The following is a 20,096-nucleotide window of genomic DNA, read 5'->3' as shown; positions in this document are numbered from 1 at the left end:
ATACATCTATGGATTCTCAACATTCATGCATCAATTGAGTTTCTAAACTCACATGCAACCTAAACAACAAATATTCTAGTTTCCCTCACCTGAAGATTGGCTCAAAATAGCCAACAACTGAGATGAAATAGAATTCCCTTCCAAAGCTCAACCCAGAACTTCAATCCTCCCAGAGCAAGCTTTCTAATCTGAATTTCAAGAAAAGACAGAAGGCATTAGCGATCTAGAGGAGAAAAGGAATCATACAGAGAAATTTAGGAGAGAAAGAAGCTCACAGACCCAAAGACCTTCTCACTAAAACTTCTCTCTAAAAACTCACATTCTCCTCAAGGCCCACAACCCCTATTTATAAACATTCCGGAGTAGCCAGAATGGTTTGTACCGAATTCGGAATGGCCTGTTCTGTATCCCTTCGTCATGTGCAAAAACCACATGCAGAACGACCCGTTCTAAAATCAGAACGGCCCATTCCGGAACTCATCCAGAACGGCCCGTTCTCCATCCAGAACGGCTCGTTCTCCAACCAAAATGGCCTGTTCTCAACTACGATTTACAGGTCAATTTAATAGCTTGGAACGACCCATTCCAGATTGGGAACAGCCCGTTTTGGGCTACTAAATCACCTATATTGGGCTTCTAAAACAACTTGTTACGTTATAGTGATGGTGAAGTTGGATGATCGTACCCTCACCTTCCGAGCTTCGTCCTTGTCCTCGGGTAGTATCCCTTCGTTTAAGTAGTTCCATATGTCTGTCATCCATCATTTGTCCTTGACGTCATTGGTGTTGACGACTTTGTCTTCTAGGCTGGGGGAATTGAGGGTTTCTTGGATAATAGTCTGATGTTGTCTAGGGCATTTTGTGCTGGCGAGTTTGGACAGGAGATCAGCTCTTGCATTCTTCTCTCGGGGCACATGATGTATGGTGAATTCTTCAAAAGATGAGTGTGTGACGCTGTGTGATAGTATCTTTGTAGTAGGGCATCCTTAGTTTGGTAGGTTCCGCTGAGTTATTCTACCATGAGTTTTGAGTCACTACTGCAGCTCACCCTTCGTGCTCCGATGTCGCGTGCCAACCTCAATCCTGCCAGGAGAGCTTTGTATTCTGCTTGATTGTTGGTGATCTTGAACCCGAACTTGAGGGATTGCTCGATGACGACCTGGTTGGGGCCTTCGAGTATGATCCCTGCACCCCCGCCTTTGATGTTGGAAGATTCATCGACGTGTAAGGTCCAGGTTTGACTTTCCTGTGGCAAGGTCGGGGTGAGTTCGACCACAAAATCTGCTAGGCATTGGGCTTTCAGGGGTCCTTGGGCCTCGTATTTAATGTCGAATTTGGACAACTCTACTGACCACGCGATCATGCGTCCTGCAAGCTCGGGTTTATTTCTCAGTATTTGCCTGATCGGGTAGTTGGTTTTAACGACGACCTGGAGGCTTTGGAAATAAGGTCGGAGACGCCGAGTTGCGGTGACGAGTGCCAATGCCAATTTTTCGATCGTCTTGTACCGCTTTTCTATGTCTTGAAGGACTCAGCTAATGAAGTACACGGGGACTTGCTCCTTGTGGTGCTCTTGTACGATGACCACACTGATTGCGTCCTCAGCCACGGCCAAGTAAAGGAGGAGGTCAACGTGGTGATTTGGCTTTTGCAGGGTTGGCAGAGTCGCGAGGAATCTTTTGAAGCTTTTGAAGGCTTCTTCACATTGGTTGGTCCATTCGAAGTGCTTAGGCTTCCGTAGTTGGTTGAAGATAGGTCCTGCTTTCTCTGCCAACCTAGGTATGAAACGAGAGAGGGATATTAACCTACTTGCCAACCATTGGACATCTTTTGACGTTTTGGGGGTTGTGCATCTGCATGATGGCCCTGCATTTTTCTAGATTGGCTTCAATGCCCCTATTGGTGATCATGAAGCCGAGGAACTTACCTCCCTGGACCCCGAAGACGCACTTCTCGCGGTTTAGGCCCATGTTGTATTTTCGTATCTGGTTGAACACCTCGGCTAGGTCAGCAACATGGGCGTCGATCGATGTGGTTTTCACGACCATGTCGTCTACGTAGACTTCCATGTTTCGTCTGATCTGCAGGTGAAAGACCTTGTCCATCAGCCTTTGATAAGTAGTTCTCGCGTTTTTAAGGCTGAAAGGCATCACGCAGTAGCAGAAATCATCTGCAATCATATTGATAACTCCACGTATGGGAGGGTTACCTGTGTCATGACTTACCTCAGCCTGCACCGTCCTGCCGATGTTTTGTTGGGAACCAGAGGGTTTGTCTGTCCGGGCATTGGAGCCCCGTCCTCGTCCTCGTCCACAGCCATGTCCATGGTAGCCTCCCTTATCAGATTATGACCGTCAGACATATTGTCCGAGGTGTCCTCCTTGGATGAGTTCCTCAATGCGGTCCCTGAGTGTTCGACATTCCTTGGTTGTGTGGTCGTAATTTCTATGGTACCGGAAATGCTTGGATTTGTCGGCATTGTTGGGGTTGTGCCCCGATGGTGGTAGGGTAATCAGGTCGATGTTACTGGCTTCCTCCAGTATGTGAACTTGGGGCACGTTCACGGGGGTGTAGAAGTCATACTTCCCGCCTTTATTCTGCTGAGGCTTTTTGAATTGGCTGTCATTGGAGACTCTCATCTTGTCCTTGTGACCGTGGTCTTGCTTTCCCTGTGGCTTTCCACGGATTTGATCTCGGAATGTCGTGTGCTCCTCCATCTGGATGTATCCGGCGGCCTGGGCACAAAGCTTGTCCATGTCCGGGGGAGGTCACCGACAAAGGCTGTCGACAAAGGGACCCGACTTAAGCTCCATGAGCATGGCATGTAGGGCAACCTCATGGTTCAGGTTGCGGATCTTGATGGCGATGTTGGCAAATCGCTCCATGAAATTGCGTAGCGACTCGGCGTCGCCTTACCTGAGGTTGACTAAGGCAGCTGAGGTGATGTGATGGGGTCGACTTGTTGCATACTGTGCTGTAAATTGCCTGACCAAGGTGTCAAAGTTGTTGATCGACCCAGGCAGTAGTTGGGTATACCAGGCGAGTGTCGATCCTTTCAATGAGGTTTGGAAGACCCGACACAGGATGACATCATCGTTGGTGTAGAGGTTCAGCTGGGTGACATAGAGATCTATGTGTTCGTTAGGATCGGTGGACCTATCATATTTGTCGATGTTCAGGGGCTTCCATCCGAAGGGGAGAGGTGTCTCCATGATGTCATCCACGAAGGGGTGGCGGCGGACATTGGCCCGCTGTGACGGAGCGAAGGTTGGTGCATTGTTGACTTCCTGATCTGATCTTCGTGTCGGCGCACGTGACCGATGTGTCGTTGATCGGTGAGTGGCTGTCTTGGGTGCTATCGGTGGTGGAGAGATCGATTGGTGTTCCTCCTCGTGGTGATTGCTTGGCTGAGGAGGTACAAGTGGGGGCCGTTGATGGAGTTGAGCTCAAATGCGCTCGTTCTCTACCCGTAGCACCTCCAGATCGACCTCGTGGTGAGTGCGCATGTTCTCCAAGTCGACAGTGTGCCGCTACTGTATCTGTTCAACCTGTTTGATTAGTCGTCGTAGGGTCGCTTCTCCTTCCATCATGGATGCTTGTTGCTCTGCTTCGTCTATTCGGGTGAAAACCATAAATGTGGCCGATAAGAAAATTCTTGATCGGCCCCACGGTGGGCGCCAAATGTTCTTACCTGAGATCAGTCGAGAGGGGCGATCTGCTGGGCAAGATTGGTGAGTCTCCTATGCTGGGTATGACGAATTCCGAGGTGGGGGTGGTACCTGCAAAAGAGACTCCGATGCTAAAGTTAGTCTTTGATAGTGTAGGCATCTCATATATATAGTGCACGTACCTTGATGTAAATTAGGGTTTCCCTCTTGGGCGAGGATAAGGTTGATCTGGGCCTGAGGTTGGTCGCGGTCCATTAGGCAGTGGGCCCCTGCTTTGGTCGATGTCCTGTAGCGCCTATCCGATGTCGTGCGGCGCTTGGATGCCGAGCTTGAGCTCGGTGCTTGACGCGGATAGTACAGTAAGTATTACACATCGCTCAATAACTTTATATTAAATGTAAATTTTGTAAATCCAACCGTTAGATTAAAAGTTCATATCACTTTATATGTTTATATCAAATTTTGTTAAAATTGAACAACAACGTGAAGGTAATCAAAATATTCATATTTTAGTATATTTTGAAATGTATATATTACGTTAAATTTTCTTTTATAAGAATGAAGTATCAAATCATCTTGGATTGATATAAAATTTTGTATATATGATTTAAGAGTAAAGAATTTTCAATTTAACGGTTAGATTTAACAAATTCTAATTTAATATAAAGTTATTGAGCGGTGTAATACTTAGTAAAAGTTATATCGGTGTTATTATAACCCTCCTCATATATATATATATATATATATATATAATTTTATTAACCTTTTTTAATATATGATTGTCAATTTTCATAAAGAAATTCTTACATTTTCGACAAATATAAATTTGTCGAAAATATTCCATCAATAATATAATTTTTTCTACGAATAAATTTGTCATAATTTTTAAAAAAAATTAAGATATATTCTTTAATTCAGCATAATTATTATATATAAAAATTTCATAAATAAAATTTAATATTTTGAGAGAGATCAATAATTCCTCACAAATTTCATCATAAAAAATTTTAAGCTATTTGTAACAGAATTTGTGACAAAATACAAATGTTGACAAAAATTTTGTCACAAAATTTGTCACTGACTTATTTATTATAGTATTGTGACACATTTTTGTGATAGAATATTTATAGAAGAATTTAATCCATTACTAATTTTATTTTTTTATTCAATAATAAAAATTATAAATTTACATCGCTGATGTAAATCTGTACCATTCTACATCAAAAATTGATTAACCGATGTAGTAGTGAAAATATTCTACATCTATTTAAGGCATGATCGATGTAGCATTGAGTTATCCTCTAACATCGCAAACTCTCTAGCAGTCTGGAAACACATTGGATATCATCTGCTCTCTAGCCTCCACCTCCTCCGTCTTCCGCTCCTACGCCCACCACATCCTCTCCTTCCTCCCCCCTTTCCACCTTCTCGAAACTATAACTACCCTTAACCCGCTAATCTCTATTTCTCTAACTAAGTAACACTCCTTTTTTCTTTCTCTCGCAGGACGTTGCCCCTTTTGTTGGCTTCCTCTGACCCTTGCTTTTACCCATTCCTTACCTCACCGCTTTCAAGGTCGTTTGCACTCGCCTCGACGATTTTGCCATCGCCTTCTTGCTTAAATCATCCGTGCACAACCTCTCTCTCCACTCTTAATCTAGTTACTAATACTTCTGGTAGGTATGTCTTCTCCCCACCTTTTCTTTCTCTTTACAATCTGTTACTACCATGAATCTCCCTATTGTTGAACACATTGGTTTGAACTAAGCGGTTGATTCTCAAAATAGGAAAAAAGGGCTGCTGGTGATATTGGGAGTGTTGTTTCAAATGGTATACATTCAAACAATGTGACAACTTCTAAAGTGCTCTAGTAGGAGACAATTGAAGATAGACAGTAATTACAAGGAAGAGACAGTTCAACATCTGGTGAACGCCACATGGAGCTGATACCACTATCATATCAAGTACCCCGATAACTACTGGTGAGTCCTTTAAGGTCAAGTAGTTTTTTGTTCATTTTACTTCTGTTAAATAGAGTTTTACTATTCTAGGCACAAGCCTGATTGGTGGCTCTAAAATTTTATCTAAGGCACCAACAGGGATTAATTATAATAGACAGTTTCAGTGTAAAAAAAATTGATCCCAGAAGGTTTTGGTTGAGTCTTTGTTATTTGAAGGGAGTTGGTTTTAAATGTGATCTTTTATATAGTTTGATAGAAATTAGACCAGAATTATAAGAAAATGGATTTGCACCTCCCAATTGCCTAAAACTCTTCTCAATTAATAGGATTTGTTAGATTGGGATTGGGTTTGGCACAATGACCCCAAGCTCCTTTGCTAATTTGATACAGAGCAAATTTTGAGCTACAGCAGTTAGGAAAAAAACACTAGTATTACCAGTAGACTGCCAAAGGTCACAAAGGCATTGTACAAAGTCACTTTGTTATCACATAAAAGACAAAACTTAGAAGAAAACTAAAGGCTATCTTTTGATTCTTTTCCTCACATGAGAAATCCTAATGCCACAATTTTTGCGTCTTTCTCAATAAAAAAAACGAGTATTTGATCATAAACAATGCTAGCTTCAGTCAGCACTGTTTGATTAAAAGTTGAACTTTTCCATTTTCTTGTGCCTTTTGGGTCAACAACTTAAACTTGTAACAGAAGAACAAGACTTCCTCTTTGGCACACACATTACACGGACCCACTACCAATAGGATAGAGAGGATACCATGTCAGTCTAACATGTGTTAGAGGAGTACAATTCTAGAACATTTGATTGTATCTACTTTTAACTGCTTCATATTCTCTTGAATTATCAATCTCATTTGAGATATTTTGAATATGTTCTTGAACTTCTACAAATTGATTTCTACGATCAGACTTCCTTTTAATTATGCTGCAGTACGTAATTCATTTTTGAACAAATTTAATTATGGACTTTGATTCACAACACAAGGGTAGGAACTTGCTGTAATTGATTAAATCCTATTTGTCTTGTAGTTTTGTTTATGATTTGATTAGATTAAGCAAGAAAATCTCGATGATCTTATATTTTACTATACATACTGGCTTTTCTAATAGAATAGACCCCGCCTTTCATTAAGCATCACATTTTTTACATAAAAGCAAGGCATGACAGATAACATTTTTTCATTTCATTATATTTTTCTGAGCTTATTGATTTTAATGTTATGATAGGTTATTGTTAGCACGTGGATTCTATCAATTATGGGGAGCTGGTGGAATTTCTCGACCTTTTTCTACATTGGTAAGAATATTTTATTCTGGACTTATATATAATTTTTTTAGAAGGTATGAATATGAACTATGAAATTATATTGATTTGCATAATGTAAGTCTGTAGCTTTTGTATTGTTGCATACGGTTGTTGTGTTGTATGATAAGTGATATAGGAAAAGAATCACATTTAGACAGCAAACGGCCAAGATAACATCAATATTCTTCCTAAAATAAATCTAAATAATTGAAGCCTTCCTACCTATTAAGATCAAAATGCACAAGTTGCATATTAATTAACTAAAAAGAAAGTCATTAATTAACTGAAACGAAAAGGGTGATTAAACCCATCTTTTATTTTATTTTTTATATAAAAATTATCAAGCCCCCACCAGAAAAATTATACTTGACATATCCTATTTTACACATTAAGTTTACCAAAACATGGGTTTTAATATAATAAGTCATTAAGTATGGTGATCAATTGACAAAGACACCTTCTAGGCTCTAGATGATTTCATTTTCATCCGAAAAACGGAAAGTTCTATTGTTCTGCTGAGTGGATAGAAGACTATCAATAACAAGTTTTCTTGAGAATTGAGATATTGAATTTGATTTATGAGTTGCTCTCATTTCTATTGTTGTTGGATCCCTCAATTTCTTTATTGAGGTTGATGGATTTAGTTGGTTCTCTACTTTTCGGTACCAATATCTGCACCAGTGAGTGGCAGCAGTGAAATCAGCTAATCCAAGATAGCATTAATGTTACAAAATGCAGGAAATTAACACATGTAGTATGAAGCATAGTAGTCAATCCCGGATAGCGGCGCGGAGCGGCCGACCCTAAAACTGGGATAGCGGGATGACGCGGAGCGGGATAACCGCTATTTAAATATTAATTTATATATATTAAATAATTAATAATATATATATAAAAGCTAAAAAAACAAAAAAATAACTCTAAATTCATGCATTAAACATTTTTAATAATTAAAAGTTCATAGTACTCAAACAATACATAATATAATATAAAATGTCTCCAAAACAAAGTGTTAAAGCTCTAAGTAAGTAAAAAATTAAACATTATAATCAGAAATTAAAAATAAAATTTGCTAAATTAAATTTAATCAGAAATTAAAAACAAAATTTGTTGAATTAAATTTAATCAGAAATTAAAAATAAAATTAGCTGAATTAAATTTAATCAGAAATTAAAAATAAAATTTGTTGAATTAAATTTAATCAGAAATTAAAAATAAAATTAACTGAATTAAATTTAATCAGAAATTAAAAATAAATTTTTCTGAATTAAATTTAATTAGAAATTAAAAATTAAATTTGCTGAATTAAATTTAATCAGAATTTAAAAATAAAATTTGTTGAATTAAATTTAATCAGAATTTAAAAATAAAATTTGTTCAATTAAATTTAATCAAAAATTAAAAAAAAAATCAGTTGAAATAATTTAATAAATAATTAAAAAAAAATATGTTGCATGTTGCATAAAAGACAGAACCAAGGAGAATAGGGGAATAGAAGAAGACAAACGCGAGTCGGAGGAAGAAGAATAGAAGACAAACGCGCGTCGGAGCTTGCGGCCACGTCGGACCTGGAGGCTCGTCGGAGTCGGAGGTGCGTCGGAGCTGGAGGCGCGTCGCCGATGGAGGTGCGTCGGAGCCGGAGTTCGTCGGAGCTGCACGCGATCGCCAGAGAAGAAGAAACAGAGAGGGAGAGACGAGCCGAGGTGTTTGTTTTGGATGAGTCTGAAATTGCGAGAGGGAAGGGATGATTAGGGCAAAAAAAAGCCCATTGAAAAGACTGACTTACCCTTAATGAAGGGTAAGTCTGAAATCGCGCCCGCGAATCCGCGATTTGGGCCGCTCCGCTACGCCTCCGACGCGGCCGCTCCAGCCGCTACAGAAATCCGCCACGCGACAGCAGCCACATTGCGGGGTGAGGCCGCTCCGCTCCGGAGCGCCGCGATAGCGGCCGCTCCGGCCGCTATTGACTACTATGGTATGAAGTGTGTGTAATCAGATTAAAACAAACGTGTCAATGTCAAAATGAACCAAATGATTGTTTATTTCCAAACCTAGGAAACTATGCATGACAAATACGTAATTGAGTGGAAACTAGTCTTTATAAAGTTACTGCGGATGATTGAAAAAAACAACTTTCGTAGAAAGTTGTCATAGTAGTTCCAGAAGTTAGTGAAGGAAAATAAAATATTCTGAATGCCATGATTTATCATTATTGCAAATTGCAAGAAAAAAACAGATTTTATAGAAAATAGAAGTGGCATGACAAAGCATATGGCGTCCCACTTGTCAATAGTTATTAATTTGACTGCAGTGTTGCCTTGTTAATGCAAAACTATTAGAGTGGATCCTTCTCTTCACCTTAACTATCACCTTTCTTATATGCTACACAATACAGATACAATGGTTGGATTTTGGGTCTTAATTTACATACTACTTTTATTATTTTATTTTGTTAATTTTTCACCATGCTCTTTTATTGTGTGAGTCTCTAATTTAATTACTAAATGTTACATGTAATCAAATTATAGGTGAAGAAAATTTTCTCTTTAAGTATTTAATAAAATTGTAAACTTAAAATTCGTATTTGAAGTTACTTATTAAGCTTTAATTTATTAAATTACAAGTATTAATTGTATAAAATTAGTTGTTTGTTGAAAAATATAAAATAACGTCTGCAATTGAATTGAACTAGATAAAACTTCCTTATTAGATTGAGAATCGGATATAAGATTAAAATCACATTATTTAACCTTACAAACCAACCTTGTTAAAAATATGGTGTAAAACTTATTAAAGTTGTTTTTTAACTGGACATATCTGGCTTAGACTAGTTCATTGAATTCTTCTATTTTTAATTAAAATGTTATTATTAATATTATTAATAATTATATCAATTATATTTATTTAATTTATAATTATAATTACAAATGAATACTATTATGTATAAGAAATGGTAGATAATCAAATTCGATACCATTATTAAATTCTCGAACTAAAGACAATTTTTTTTATTAGTCGAATTAACACTACTATAGGATGTATTATCTACATCGGTTCTGCGAGGTAATCTACATCGGTTCTAAAATCGATGTAGAATGACTTAGAAATACACATAGTAGTCAATCCCGGATAGCGGCGCGGAGCGGTCGACCCTAAAACTGGGATAGCGGGATGACGCGGAGCGGGATAACCGCTATTTTAATATTAATTTATATATATTAAATAATTAGTAATATATATATAAAAGCTAAAAAAACAAAAAAATAACTCTAAATTCATACATTAAACCTTTTTAATAATTAAAAGTTCATAGTACTCAAACAATACATAATATAAAATGTCTCCAAAACAAAGTAGAAAAGAAATTTTAAAAAATTGTTGAATTATATTTAATCAGAAAACAAATCTGATAAATTAAATTTAATCAAAAATTAAAAATACAATTTTCTGAAATTAAAAATAAAATTTTCTGAATTAAATTTAATCAGAAATTAAAAATAAAATCAGCTGAATTAAATTTAATCAGAAATTAAAAATAAAATTTACTGAATTAAATTTAATTAGAAATTAAAAATAAAATTTGCTGAATTAAATTTAATCAGAAACTAAAAATAAAATTTGTTGAATTAAATTTAACCAGAATTTAAAAATAAAATTTGTTGAATTAAATTTAATCAGAAATTAAAAAAATAATAATAATTTAATAAAAAATTAAAAAACAAATTATGTTGCAATGTACATAAAGGAGAGAATACTCGAAGGAGAAGACGAACTAAGCGAGGCGCGTCGGAGCTTGCGGCCACGTCGGAGCTGGAGGCGCGTCGGACCGGGAGGCGCGTCGGAGTTGGAGGTGCGTCGGAGCTGAAGGCGCGTCGGCGACGGAGGTGCGTCAGAGCCGGAGTTCGTCGGAGCTGCACGCACGATCGCCAGAGAAGAAGAAACAATCTGAGAGGGAGAGACGAGAGAGGGCTGCGACAATTGAAATCGCGAGAGGGAAAGGGAGACTTAGCGCAAAAAAAGCCCCATTGAAAAGACTGACTTACCCTTAATGAAGGGTAAGTCGAAATCGCGCCCGCGATTCCACGATTTGTGCCGCTCCGCTCCGCCTCCGACGCGGCCGCTCCGGCCACTACACAAATTCGCCAAGCGACAGCAGCGAGATTGCGGGGTGAGGCCACTCCGCTCCGGAGCGCCGCGATAGCGGCCGCTCCGGCCGCTATTGACTACTATGGAAATACATACATTTCTACATCGTTTTTGAAACTGATGTAGATTTGTGCAAAATCTACATCGGTTGTCAGTAAAATAGATGTAAATTTGTACACAAATCTACATCCATGTTACTGACAATCGATGTAGATTTGTGTACAAATCTACATCAGTTCTACTAACAACCAATGTAGATTGCATTTTTTTTTTAATAAAAGGCTTAATTTATTTTTTTAGATTCTTTCTAATTACCTGTAATAAACATATATATATATATATATATATATATAAATCTCAAATAGAAATTGTATGGTGCATTATTCTTACTCATTGTGTAGGATCAACAAGATTAACCCAAATGTTTTCTTAAGGAGAATTATTAAAAGGAAAAAAAAATGCAGAATTTTTTTCTTACTCTCATTGTATAGGTTCCATTAAGTCCATTAATAGCTGCCAAAGCCATATCTCTGTGTGAGTATTTAACAAAACCACATCCTTCAAGCAAAATAAGACAAATTATTATATATATAATATTAACATCACACACATACAGAGACACAAAAATGTAACCATTGAATAAAAAATTGTGATGCCTCCAAACATTAAAGGGGAAGGTAAAAAATAATAACACGCATTGCACCAACCAATTCATACTCTCCTCAACAACATCTATGAAACTGAAGCACATAGAAACCAATCCCCTCACTCCCATGTACAAAGCTAGATGTTGTAAAGAGAATTAAAAACTTCCTAGCGAAAACAACAAATAATTGACTAAGCAATTTAAGTGAATAGTTTGATGAAAAATTAATAACCAAAACATGATAACCAAGCTTTAACTACTTAGTTTATTTTATTTTGGGATAAGAAAATAAACTATAAAATAAAGGCAATTAAGTGATATAGTATAGTAACATCAAATTATTGTCTATAGCTGCTCATTGAATCTTGAATATAGTACTATCCTTTCTCTCTTAATTTTATGTCATTCTTTATAGGTGGTATATAAATTTTAATACAAAAATAAGAATAGTCTAGTTGACTAGGACAACCCAAATTCTATGCTGGCTCACTTGTATAAAGTTTTATTTATGCCTTGTTTAACCTCTATGTTGGCTCACTTGTGCAACTTCAACCTCCCACTGTCAATTTATGTAAAACATCAAGTTTAATTACCAAGTAAATTGATTTACTAATAACTGAAACAAACTAATACTAGTCCCTACAAAACTACTTTTTTTTAAAACATTTTTCTTACTTGAGCTAAACTATAAATCACATTCACTAATTAATATACCTTGCTGTATCATTACCAGATCCTAACTTTTAAAATAAAATTTAGCAGTTAATAATAAAAATATATGACCATTTTTTGGGTAGTTATAATTTACAAGGATAGTTTTTGAAAATATAGTAGAATCTAGCATTTCTAAGCATCTCATATTTCTATCAGCATTAAGGATTTTTACTAAATGGCAGAAACTTAGATCAAGTCTATACATACATGGGAAAGTAGAAGTGGAAGTCACCAAACTACTAACTGAATATTTAGATGCTCTGGAATACAACATACCACTAACCATCCTGATTTACCATACTAGACAAAATGTTCACTGACTTAGTTTCAAGTTACATAAAAGGATTAAAAAAAATTGTACTATCCTCTGTTAAACATTACAACCAACAGAAACAAAATCATATGCCAACCCTACTAACACAAGGATCCTATGATAACAGACAAAATATAATTTTATGTTAGCATGCTTATTCAAAATTCACATTAGTTCCTTTTATGAATCAGGAACACAAGCTATAAGCCGTCAGGGACATTTTTGAATTAAAATATATGAATCAGAATCAGGCACACAAGCTATAAGCCATTAGGGAGATTTGTCAATTAAAAATAATATATATATATATATATATATATATATATATATATATATATATATATATATATATGAATCAAGCACACTAGCTATAAGTCATCTGCACACAAGCTATAAGCCATCAAGGAGATTTCTAAATTAATATATATGAATCAGGCATACAACCTATAAGTCATCCGCACACAAGCTATAAGCCATCAGGGAGATTTCTAAATTGAAATATATGAATCAGGCACACAAGCTATAAGTCATAAGGGAGATTTCTGAATTACAATATATATATATATATATATATATATAATATATATATATATATTATATATATATATATATATAAATATATATATATATATATATATATATATATATATATGAATCAGGCAGATTTGTGAATTGAGATTTTGTTGATTCAAATGGCACGAAATAGAACAAATTAATAGTAGCACTTGACTCCTAATTTGAGGAACACAACGCACAAACAAATGAAAATCCGTATTAGGTTATATGATGTTTGTTTGATGTGTAATTTGGCTACTTGTTACTTTGCACTTTGAACATCAATACAAAATCAAGCACAACATAAAAATGCATTCACAGATTATGTAAACACAAGCACAACACAATTTTAATTTTGATTACTTGGTGATAATGAACTAGTTATGTTGAATAGCAGGGCTGTATCAAAAAAGTAATATCATAAACAGTTATGATATTTGTACATAACAGTAATATGATAAACAGCAACCTAACCGACTAACATAAGTTTAACAACTATACTATACAATTCCCAAAATTCATGATTGACCCTGCTCACTTAAAGTGCGAAACTTTTATGCATATTCAACAACATAGACCCTGCACACTTATATTATGATTTAACTTGATTCTTCATATTTTTCTTTCAATCAAGACATGAAAATTTTGACCATTAAGTATTTGAGTGCTCTTTTATAAGTCTTTGTGATCAGAATATTTACAACAAGTAAACAACCAAAAGTGCCTCACTAATGTCATGCAATCATCCTCTTTAACAAGTAGAGGTGTTAGGATACAAAAAAAAAGTACGAGACTTTCAGCTAGCAGATAGAAACCTTAATGTGACTAATTCCTTATAGCAAGGATGTCTTTGATGAAAGCAACACAAAGGCAACAACAAAGAGAACGTTCACCTTTTTATGGTCCCCAGAGGTGTTCCTTTCAATATTACTTTAGTTTCAGCTTCAATATTTTTGGCCACGGTTAGAGTCTGCTTAAGGATTATTGCATCATGTGTGGCAAGGTCATGAATCCAAAGCAAAACTGCAGTCTAATAAACAGAGAAACACATGGCTTGGTCTGTCTTAAAAAAAATGATTAACATGATATTGATCAATGGGTATATAATTGATGAAGTACAATCAAACCCTTGGTTGAATTATCAATAAAAAGCTTGAATTAAAAATTCTAATTCTATTTGATCAATGCCCAAAATTAATTATTCAAAGGCCCAATTGTAATTTGAAATCTAGAATTCCCAAGCATAGTTAGACAAGTAAAAGAAACATATCATCAATATTGATTGCAAATGCAAACATCCTTTGAATTAAATTAAGGTTAACAGTTCAATATTTTGTCTCCTTGAGTTAGGATTCCAATACGTGAGTTTTGTGAAATAGAATTTACCGCAACAAGTAGGGAAATTATCAAAACTAAAGTGAATAGTAATGGCAGAACATATCCTTCCACCAGAACAAGGGTATTAAACAGTTGATAACAATATATTATGTATGTTAATTAAGAAACATGTATAATACTTTAATAGTAAGTTGAGAAAGAAGCCAAGTTTGTTTGACATCTAAGCCTAAAGCAAACTGTTACATGTATAGTAATTTATATAGAAAAAATTATCAATTGAAGTTGTATGTAGAAATGAAAATGGATAGTGATTTATATACAAATTCTGGTTTCTTCTAACTCTAATAGTGATCAATCTAAATATTAATTTCTCATGATCCTAAATATTGTAAAACTTTGCTTACTTGCATAGAATGATAATTAATATTGTTACAATCACTGAGTAGTTGGTTACACCTGCATAAATACTTATACTAACAGTAACTAACATTCTGACTTAGTTACAGCCATACAAACCTGCCACATATTGAAATAAAGCTAGTACAACAGTGGAATTGTAGCTGGAATAGGTTGAGGGACAGGAATAGAAGTAGCAGAATACGGTGAGAGGAGTTCTTTGTAGGGAAATTGAATTGCATTGAACCATTGAAAATGAACAATTTACCAGCATGAGCCATGAGATAAGCATTTGTAGCCCTTGTCAGAGGGGAAAAAGAATTTTTGTTAAAAACGTGATGTATAATTTGAATTTGGAAAATTATTATTCCTAGAAAATATATTAATTTCACAAAATCAAGAGAACCAGCAAAGTGGTTTTGTCTTGTCTTTGAGCAAGTTAGCATAGTTGTTGGCGGTTAAGATGGATGTAGTAACCTGTCTCAAGCATTTAGTGGGATTCGGTTGAGGTGTTGAACCAATGGATTTTTCCAAATAGAAAAACTTGATTCTGATTGAAGTTGATCACAAATCTTTTTCCTATGAAGTGTATGAAAGTTCATCCTTTTTATAATCTTTATATTATATAACATGTTTAGGCACAATTGCAATAATCAATCTATGGTGGGGTATCCTCTTGTGCAGAAAATATATTGTCCTAGCAAATGTTTTTTAACAATATAGTTCTAGTATATATAATATATAGTTTAAATGGCATGTATAATGATATAAGATTTTATTGCAATAAAGTTCTAGTATATGTATAATAAAGCCTAACTTGATATAATCACTTTAGGCAGATTTTATTGCAGTCACTCTTTTGATGTGACATAGCCATCTTAGAATTAAAAAATATATGCACTTATCAAACTACATATTGTACCACTAGACTTGATAGACTTTGGGTGCTTTCCTTTTTTCTACCCACATGCTTTCACCTTTCAAGGCTTTGGTCTAATTAAGAAGATAAAATTCATTTTCGCACTATATTTTTCAGTATAAAATCACTTATATATATTTTTCATGTACTCATGCTATTACAAAGCAATTCAAAGCTTGATGGAAGTTTTAACATGAAAATAATTCCATGTAGAATCATTATTCATGACAAAATAAAGCAAACAACATTAAAAGGATGATTCACTGCCCCCACACGAAAACAACATTAGAGCTTGAGGGACAAGTACAGCTTCTGCAACTTCTCTTGCTTAGACTTCAAATGACTAATGCTACCAAAGCAATAACCTCCAAAATCCTCTGTCACCAACCTTGTTGAAAACTTGCCTAACTTTGGAATACTATTAGCCAAGGATGATTCAGTTTCTGCCCCCACACGAAAATTCCCTATTGTCGGTTGTGAATCCAAAGGCTGCCTCTGACATCCATTGGAACGGCACAACCCAAAAGAGGGTGTTTGAAAAGAAGGTTTGTTAATCTCCTAATAGGAAATAAACTTGTCCACACTTTTCAATTTATTTTAGAAGATATCTGCAGGATTCTTTTGAAGTATTAAACTTATATCACTTTAATCCTTTTCGAGTTATTTATTAAATTCTTAGCAGAACATGGATTTAGACTTAACTTAATTCTATAAAACCATGAATATGAGTGACAACTAATAGACCAATTAACTTAATCCTATAAAACCGTGAATGTGAGTCTCAACTAATAGACCAACTATTTAAATAGAAAACTACAAATACAAATCCTGTGTAGCAACTAATCTTCTATTTAAACAAAGTGGAAAAGAAAAACTGTAAAAGAAAATCATTATCCTCTATTTTCATGCATTATATATGAGGGATTATTTTCTAAAGAAAATACGAACAAGTTATCATAACATGTGACAGTTGGCTATTTTGTATTTATGTCTTTTATGTATTTTTCATTATCGTGAATCAGTTATTCCCAAAATTTAAGTTGTTCAAGGATTAAAGTCCTAACCACTAAATTATTAAAGCTCCATAAACTAATTATTTCAAAAGCTTAAACTAAATACAGAAAGGAAAATCTTTCAGACAAATTAATATAATTGAGGAGAATTTGATTAGAGCTCATTAACTATGGGTTTTCATATTAAGAGAGATTAAGAATTCTCACTATTTAATTTATTTTTAAATACATTAATCCAATTCAATCACGCAAAATCTTTCATTCAAACTTTTTTCATCAAAAAGGTTCTATAGAGCTCCCCAATTTGAAGTATTTTACTTTCACGCAAGTAACAGGGTATAATGAGCAATTAATATTTCACAGTTAATTAAGGATGCAGTTTTATATTCATATCATGCATAAACATCATCAATCTATAAGCTGTCTTATTTTTCTAAACGGTAGTAATAGACAACCAAAAACAATTAATGGCCTTCTTTCAAGATGTAATCATTCGAGGTCTTCTGTTTCTGTAATCATTCTTCAGAGTTCAGATGAACCCTCTACACATACAAACAAGCAACCAAAGATTTGAATTGTCGCCTTAAAGCCATGCAAGAGGAATATGCTGCCCTCATTGCAAATTACACTAGGACATTGGTGTCACCACTTCCCAATGTCGATGTAGCACTAGGCCCTACATCGATGTTTCAAACTACTGATGTGGATAGTGTGTTCATGATTCAGGCTCAATTTACGAAATAACAATTTAATATATATATCTATATATATAAGAAAATATATTGAAGGGTCAGAATATGGTGTTCTTTAAAGATAAATGCAGATGATCAGTGTTCTTTAAAGATAAATGCAGATGATCAACCATGCTTTTAAATTGTAGTTTGCAACTTTTTTAACTTTAAAGTATCCACAATGACATTGCACATTTTCTCATAATTTTCTGTCATTTCAACAATTGTTAACTACTGCAACTACAACATTAATTTAAAACCATGCTTTGAATTGAACTAACCATAGACAAGAAGTGCATGTGAAAATGCTTAAAGCAAGTTTGGTTGCTCAGGGATTTTCATAAAAATATGAAACTTACATCAAATTTTCTGACCTGTCGTTTGACCAACCACTATTAAAAATGTTCACAACCAGATTTCACTAACGGGTGTTTTTATTATTATTAGGTTCCTTCGAAAGATTGTCATAATGCAAACAGCCAGAGATTCATAATTAATAACGGTAGGATTGGGATCTCTTTGCCATCATGAGAAGTTGCAAAGTTGCAACCTTTACTGCCACCACAAACATAAACATATTAGAAACCCTACTCACCATCCCCATCACTCCTATTTGATTTAAGAAAAATATTTAAAAATAATTAATATAAGAAATTGTATCACGAAACAGAGGAAACTATTTGAATATTCCACACAAAATGAAAATCCAAACAATGCTATTCTACGGATAAAATTGGATTTCAGAAGACTATATCAAACAAAAAGCTGCAATTGTGACCACTATTGTGCCCACACACTACAACAAAATTTGTTATTAACAACAATTATTTAATCGTAATAATTTAATTGTCGTCATATATAAAAATATTAATGGCTAATATATAATAGTCACTAAAAATATATTTATATTACACTAAAGTTTACTATTAGCGACAATTATTTATTAGAAAAAATTTAAGTCTCACATCGATTAGAAATAAGATAATTAAATAGTATATAAGTGAGTAATAATTATATCACCTTACAGGTTCATTTTATAGGGTTAACTCCTAATTCACTATTCTAAATTGGTATCAAATCACCCATTATTACCAAATTCAATAGTATTATAAAACAATTAGAGAACAATTTTCACCTTATAAATCTCACATTTCTTAAGAGATACGAAAATTAAAAAATATATAAATAAAAGACAACCCTCATCTTACAAATTCTACATCGAGTAGATATAACAAAAGTATATAAGTTATGAATTTAGAAAAGGAAATTATTGGAATAAATTATTTAAAGTAAAGTAGACAATTGAAAAAAAATAAATTTTAATAGCCTTTAAAATGGTTACTAGAATTGCCACTAAAAAAAATAAGTTTTTCTAACAATTTAGTAGATCTTTACCAACATTTTATATAAATGTCGGTAATAGTATTAACGACACTGGATACACCAGCCTTTATTTAAATACTGGTAAAAAATATAATGGCCATTTATATAGTCACTAAATAATAAATTAATTTTCACAAAAAATTAATTTTGGTGTAGTGACACTTCTCAATTTTTGAAACCAAACAGAGTTGCATCATCAATCAAATAGATACCTTCGACAACGGACTCGCACGATAGGACCACCGCGTTTCGAGAAAGCTCTTCTGGGAGTGTCTCCAAACCCTACACTATCAGCACCTAGTTGTACATTAGTAGAAGAGGAAAAAAGAAGCAAAAAACAAAACTAAGATACGCAGCTAAAATGGCTTCACTACGTTGTCATTCGTCAAAGAGGGCTTCAATGCTTCCCTGGACAGTCGTTCGTTGAAGATCAACGAGCCTAGACCGTCATTAGTAGAAGATTAATGAGAGCTCTTTAGGCCCGAGAGTTTTAAGAGGGTTTGCATACGAGAGTGTGCGTCCGAGAGTGTGTTGAGAGAGGGTAAGCTTCTTCTGTGTGTTCGGGCGGGGAAGGGGAAAAATTTGTTCATCCCTTCTATATTGGTCAATAGGAAACCTGATGTAGAATCATTCACTGATTTTATTTCTACACCGGTCACTACTATAACCGATGTAGAATTGTTCATATTTACATCGGTCACTACTATAACCAATGTAGAACCGATGTAAATATTCTTATATTTTCTACTTATCTACAAAATTTCCACCGCGTATTTTTTTACATCATTTTTTAGGGAACCGATGTAAATATAGCGACGTTGAATAGTATTTTTCTAGTAGTGTAAAGATTGCCGGGATCAATTGGAGTGCGCACTTGTTAATCAATACCATAATATAATATTGCACTAGGTTGGCGTTTCGTGCTTGTGTGTAAAGATATTACCAAGGTACTAATGGAATCACACTAAGGCCAAGAAGACCAAGAGGTGATATAT

General features: G+C 34.7%; 1 long non-coding RNA gene across 6 annotated transcripts; it reads left to right on the top strand.

The window, feature by feature from the left end:
* The first annotated feature begins 4,951 nt into the window (after positions 1-4,951).
* LOC109789071 (uncharacterized) lies at positions 4,952-19,894 on the top strand. Of its 6 annotated transcripts, XR_003803048.2 has the most exons (6): positions 4,952-5,347; positions 5,455-5,649; positions 6,869-6,938; positions 16,188-16,519; positions 18,166-18,220; positions 19,288-19,894. It is a non-coding gene; the product is annotated as an uncharacterized LOC109789071 (long non-coding RNA). The 6 variants fall into 6 exon arrangements; XR_002238795.3 differs by lacking the exon at positions 18,166-18,220; XR_002238796.2 differs by lacking the exons at positions 18,166-18,220; positions 19,288-19,894 and adding an exon at positions 17,514-18,152.
* Positions 19,895-20,096: the final 202 nt, after the last annotated feature.

The sequence above is a fragment of the Cajanus cajan genome, chromosome 4, assembly GCF_000230855.2.
Source record: "Cajanus cajan strain Asha chromosome 4, NIPB_CcT2T_4, whole genome shotgun sequence".
NCBI lineage: Eukaryota > Viridiplantae > Streptophyta > Magnoliopsida > Fabales > Fabaceae > Cajanus > Cajanus cajan.
This window is presented reverse-complemented; position numbering and strand designations above follow the sequence as displayed.